This window comes from Nannospalax galili, unplaced genomic scaffold (genome assembly GCF_000622305.1).
Source record: "Nannospalax galili isolate Female #2095 unplaced genomic scaffold, S.galili_v1.0 scaffold18, whole genome shotgun sequence".
Taxonomy (NCBI): Eukaryota; Metazoa; Chordata; class Mammalia; order Rodentia; family Spalacidae; genus Nannospalax; species Nannospalax galili.
The window spans coordinates 10,729,545-10,735,973 of record NW_008346548.1 but is presented as its reverse complement, the minus strand read 5'-3'; the positions used below and the strand labels follow the sequence as shown (position 1 = coordinate 10,735,973).

Genomic DNA, 6,429 nt, shown 5'->3' with positions numbered 1-6,429 from the left:
TATATTCACTCAAAGGAGTAGCAGCACTCAGATGCTTTGAAGAATATGAGAAAACAATGTATAAAAAAGCACAACAGATGTTGATGTGTATTTTAAAATGTGCTTAGAGGTCTGGCAAGATAGCTTAGCAGGTAAAGCCATACAAGCATATGACCTGAGTTTGATCCCCAGAACCCACATGGAAGGAGAGAAGTAACTCCACCAAGTTGTTTTCTAACCTCCACATGCAAGCTGTTGTGTATGCACAGGTGCTTGTGCGCGCACGCACGCACACACACACACACACACGCATATCCCACACACACATCATACACATACAGTGACAATACATTTTTATTATTCATTTTTATTGATTCTTTGAGAATTTCATACAGTGTTATTTTGATCCGATTCAGATTCCCTCTCCCATCTCCATTCTCCCCCCCTCCCCACCTCTCAACTTCATGTCGCTTTCTGACTGGCCTCAGACTCATAAAGATCCATCAGCTCCTGAGTGCTGGGATTAAAGGTGTGTGCCACCATTCTCTCTCTCTCTCTCTCTTTCTCTCTCTCTCTCTCTCTCTCTCTCTCTCTCTCTCTCTCTCTCAAATCTATGGAATCTAATTTGTGTTCCCAAATGCTCTTGGGTGTGGGTCCCTCCCCTAGAACCTGGTCAACCTACCCAGGCTATACCCTTAAGGAAAACTGACTCTCTCTCTCCCAGCAGCTATTAGTTGCTGGTAGTTTCTCAACTTGGGGTTTCTTGCCCACCTCCCCACTCCATGCTGGCTTGCACTTGCGTAGGTCATGTGCATGCGGTCACATTTTTTTTTTTTTTTTTTTTTTTTTGGGACAGGGTCTCCTGTAGCTCCAGCTGTCCTGGAACTCACTATGTAGACCAGGCTGGCCTTGAACTCACAGAGATCCTCCTGCCTCTGCCTCCCAAGTGCTAGGATTAAAGGTGTGTGCCACCATGCCCAGCTGCAGTCACAATTTTAGTGAGTTTGTTCCTTGTGCAACAGCCCTTCTGTCTGGAAACACTGCTTTCCTGATGTTATCCACCATCTCTTGCTCTTACAGTCTTGCTGTCTCCTTTTTTGCAATGATCCCTGAGGCTTGGGAGGAGTTGATGTGATATAGGTGCCCCATTTAGTGCTGAGCATTCCCTAGTCTTTTTCTCTGTACGTTAGCCAGTTGTAGGGTCTCAGTATTCATTGCTACATGACAAAAGAAGCTTCTCTGATGAGAGTTAAGAGATGCATTAATCTATTGGGTATGACAGTAAGTCATTAGGACTCAGTTAACTATTGTGTCTATTTAGCAGAATAATAGTAATAGATTCTCCATTATGACTTGTGACTTGTCTAGCCATAGGTTCTTGGCTCTGGCAACAGTGCCAGGTATGGACTCCATCTTGTGAAGCAGGCCTTAAATCCAAACAGGAAGTGGTTGGTTACTCCTTTAATATTCATGTCAATGTTGCACCAGTGGGTGTATCTGGCCAAATCAATTGTTATTGTAGCTCTCAGAGTTTGGAGCTGAATAAAGTTGATTTCTTTTCTGATAACATGCATAGCATCTTCCAGCACTGTTTAAGCTAGGCAGTAGAGATGAAACTTTGACATCTGTGCTAGCTTGATTTCTCCTTGTTTGATATGTGACTCATGTATGTCTTCAGCAATAAGGCCATCAAGTTCTGGCAGGTAATCAAGAGTAATGGCAATAACCAGTATTGTTTGAAGGTCTCTATGATCTCCCTGATAAAAAATCCCAATAGAGGGGTTATTCCTGGCATTGGATTTTTTATTTACTTATCTGTGGTGTCTAGTAGATGCATTGTCCTCCATTAGAGGATAACTCCATTTAAACTCTTTTTAGATTATGTACGTGTGTGTGTGTGTATGTGTGTGTGTGTGTGTGTATGAGTGTATTGCCTACATGTGATGTAAGTGCACTCGTGTCCTGCCATGCCCACAGAGGTCAGAAGAAGGCATCAGATTCCCCTGGAGCTAGAGTTACGGACAGTTGCTAGCCACCGTGTGGGTGCTGGGAATCAAACCCAGGTCCTCTGCAAGAACAACCAGTGCTCTTAACTGCTGAGCCATCTGTCCAGTCCCTGTATATGCATATATTTTAAGAAGCTTCTAAATATAAAAAAAAATATGCATAGCTGGGCGTGGTGGCTCACGCCTGTAGTCCCAGCCCTTGGGAGGCAGAGGCAGGCGGATCTCTATGAGTTCAAGGCCAGCCTGGTTATATATGTATGCTTTAAAGTCACACTTTCTATGCATTCAGGTTTTGACATCAGGAAAAAAGTACCCCTGGATGAGGGTCTGTAAAATCCTTGTCTTTGGTTATTAGAAGTCTGTGCCATATTAGGTGCATAAATGGATGGGTTATTACCAACTCTTCCATGGTTTTGTTAGTATGACTCAGGCTCCCACAGTTCAAGTCTTGTTGGCCAGTCAGGTAAACTCAGGGTTTTAACTTGTGACTCTAAGGTCCAGATCCTGGACTTCACTAAGAAAGACACAGCAGCGTCCTGAAGCATTGCTGAAAACAGGAGCAACGTAGCCATGTAGCCCTTTGCTTTAGGGCTTTAGTGGAAAAAAGGGCAAAAATTAAGGGGGAAAATCAGATCTTTGTGTAATAAGCTGATTTCTGAATAAGAGGAGGAAGAGCAGCAGGAGGAGAAGGAAGCAGCAGCAGCAAATCCTTGATAGTCAGAGGAAATCTGCTTCTCAGTCTTTTTTTTTTTTTTTTTTAACTTATCTGAAGTGTTACCTGACTAACTATTCACTAAATGTTTGACTAATTAGCGTCTCTGGCTGTGTTACATAATTATGTAATGAGGCTTTGTACTTCACTCACTTTTTAAAAACTAACAGCTCTTTATTCAGGTATAATTCACTCATTTAGAATGTATAGTGAGTTGTACAACCATTACCACAATCGATTTTAGAACATTTTCATTACCCCAAAAAAGAAATCCATTAACAATCACTTTCTATTTCTCCCCAAACCTCCCAGCCCTAGGTAACCACAGATCTTCTTTCCCGCTCTATAGATTTTTGTGGCCTTTTGCCATTGATTTCTTCCCAACTCAACATAATGTCTTAAAGATTGCCCAGTATTGTGGCATATATCAGTACTCTGTTTCTTTTTTTCTTTCTATAATACATCTTACATTTATTTATTCTTTGAGAAAATATATATTCACATATACCACTCTATTTTATTCTAATCTTCACTTTTAAGGATATACCACAATGTATTTACCCTTTTGCCTGTTGATAGAGACTTAGTGTTTCCACTTTTTGGCTCATAGGGATACCACTGTGAACAGACATAAAACAAGAGTTTGGGGGAGTATGTATTTTCATTTATATATGGGGCTATAATAATTCAGTATTTAACATTTTAAGGCACTAACAGTTTTTCCTCAGTGCCTATACCATTTTACAAAGCCAAAAACAATGTATGAGAGTTCCAATTTTTCCATAGTCTTGCCAGCTCTTGTCTATCTTTTATTATACCAATGCTAGTAGGTATGAAGTATGTCTCATTTGGTTTTGATTTGCAGCTCATCAATGATTAATGATGTTCAGCAACTTTTCATGTGCCTTTTCAAGTTGTTTGCTTGCTTGTTTGTTTTTAATTTGGTTGTCTTTATTATGGAATTGTTCTTTGTATATCAGATAAGATTGCAGATATTTTCCTCTTATCTGTGGCATGTTAGTTTTCCATCACTGTGATAAAATTCCTGAAAGAAAGTATTGATTTTGACTCACAGTTTCATTCCATGGTCAGTTGGCTGCATTGCTGTGGGCCTGTGGCGGGCATCATGACAGAGATAGATCAGTGGATTAACCCATTGATGAGGTCAGAACACTTTCAATAGGATATAGCATCCTGATCTAGTCGCTTCCCCAAAGTCTCACCTTTTGGACATTGCCACACTGGAGACCAAGCCTCAGCTCTAAACTATAACACGTCGGTGATCTTCCCTTTCTTGATGGTATCCTTTGAAGCGCACAAGTTTTCTTGTTTTATTTTTTTTGAAGCCCAATTGATTTGTGTGTGTGTGTGTACCAATTATTTTTTTCTTGGTGTTATATCTCACAAATGATTGCCTACTTCAGAGCCTCAAGATTTACACCTGTTTTTTACTATTAGCGTTAAAGTTTCAGCTCCTGCATTTCGGCCTTTGATCCACCTTGAGTTTGTGTGTAAGTGTGTATACATTTTGCTGTGACTCAAACCCAGGACCTTATAATATGCTAGGCAAATGCTGTGCCACTGAACTGCAGGCTGGTCTTCAGTTATAGTTTTTAAAAAATTTTTAATGTGTATATGTGTGACTGTGTGTATGTTTATGCCAAGTATGTTTGGGTGCCCACGGAGTCCAGAAGAGCATAACTGATCCCCTGGAGCTGGAGTTACAGACAATTGTAAGCTGCCAGATATAGATGTTAAGATTCCAACTCAGGTCCTCTTGAAGAACAGGAAGCATTCCTAACCATTGAACCATCTGTCCAGCCCTCCTGAGCTAACTTATGTATGATGAGAAAGTGCTCTCAGTCCTTTTTATTTCTCCCCCCCCCCCACATGTTGATATCCAGTTGTACCAGGATCATCTATTGAAAAGACAATCATTTTTCTGTTGAATTGTCTTGGCACCTGTTAAAAATGAAGTGATTATAAATGTGAAGGTGTATGCTTGGACTCTCAGTGTCTATTTTATTTATTTCTCTATCTCTGCATTTATATTTTTCTTTCAAGCCAGGTGTCATGGTGCACACCTTTAATCCCAACACTCAAGAGGCAGAGGCAGGTGGATCTCTATATTGAGGCCAACCTGTTCTACTCAGTGAGTTCCAGGCTAGCTGGGGCTACAGGGAAAGTATGCTTCAAAAAAATAATAATAACCAAATAAATATAAAAATATATATTATTGAGTACCTCTAAATGCCAAGCATTGGGCTTGACATATCCATGCAACTTGCTTTGGGGAACAAAATTATCTCTCTTCAAAGTCCACATTTCTTTTAAAAATCCATTTAGCATCTCTTAGTGAGAAATAAAATGATTTCCTGACATAGCCAAACCGGTAGTAACAATTGTAGCTCCATCTGACTTGTATATGACTTTGACTTTGGCAAGTTGTAGTTTGTTTAGGTTTATAAGGGTTCAGAGGTCCAGAGGGTTGTAAGAATGGAAATTCTTGGGAATAGTCCAATGACTGTTGAAGGTGAAGTTAGTTTTATAAAGTGGACAAAGAAACTGTGGCTGGGATGAGGGTTCCTGGCAAGTATAGGCTTTCCAATGTTCAACATGAGAGGTTTAGGAAGTACGTGAGTGTAGGTGTTGGCAGTACTAAGGCCAGAGGGAATCAGAGAAGGGTTGCTAACTTGAATGACCATAAATCTGCTTCCATTTTTTTATTTTAATTTTAAGAAACATGCTAGTGTTCCATGCTAGTGTAAAGTCACAAAGAGAAAATAATGTTTACAAATAGTGGTTTATTACTGAGTTTAAAAAGAGTTAAAGGAATCCCAGCACTTATGAGGGCAGAGGCAAGATGGAGACCACTATCATGGCAAGGAGATGGAGACCAGGGCTATCAAGTGAGAATGCTATATAATGGTATGGTTCATGTCTAGATAGGGATTATTTTTTCAACAATCGAAGCCAAAAATGTATAACTTGACTTGATAATTGTTTAAAATAAAGATGTTTAGTGTTACAAATTGAGAACACAGGAGTGATAAGTATACCAGTGTCTGCAATGAATAGGTGAGAAGAACTTGTCTTAAAGATAACAAACTCTCATTTTGCTATGCTTGTTAGCAAAATATTCAAGTAGATAAGAGATACTCAACCATGTGTCTGATATTCAGGAACTTTCAACATTCATTAGATGCAAATAGGATTGATTTCCTGCCCATTGTTGCTTATTCATTATGAAACCCATCTTATAAAATGAACCATCAGTATCCTGGCTTAAAGGTTAGATTATGGTTTTGTTTTGGGCTGTAAATATTTTTAAAAATACTGTGCTTGGTCACTGACTTTGAAAGGCTCAGGAAGAATACTCAGATTCCTAGGTTCCATTAACAGTATTGTTACTTTAAGGGAGGAAGAAAGGTTGTAGTAATGAATTATGAAACCCATCTTATAAAATGAACCATCAGTATCCTGGCTTAAAGGTTAGATTATGGTTTTGTTTTGGGCTGTAAATATTTTTAAAAATACTGTGCTTGGTCACTGACTTTGAAAGGCTCAGGAAGAATACTCAGATTCCTAGGTTCCATTAACAGTATTGTTACTTTAAGGGAGGAAGAAAGGTTGTAGTAATGACTGGGCGACTGTGACCAGTGATAGTCATGCATATAGAGATTAGAAATGCATGTGAAAACGTCTCAATGTCAATTGCTTTGGAATGAATTC

General features: G+C 39.4%; 1 protein-coding gene across 1 annotated transcript in view; it reads left to right on the top strand.

The window, feature by feature from the left end:
• Hacd2 (3-hydroxyacyl-CoA dehydratase 2) overlaps positions 1-6,429 on the top strand; it is a 125,615-nt gene that overhangs the window by 68,165 nt on the left and 51,021 nt on the right. The gene's annotated exons all lie outside the window — the stretch shown is intronic.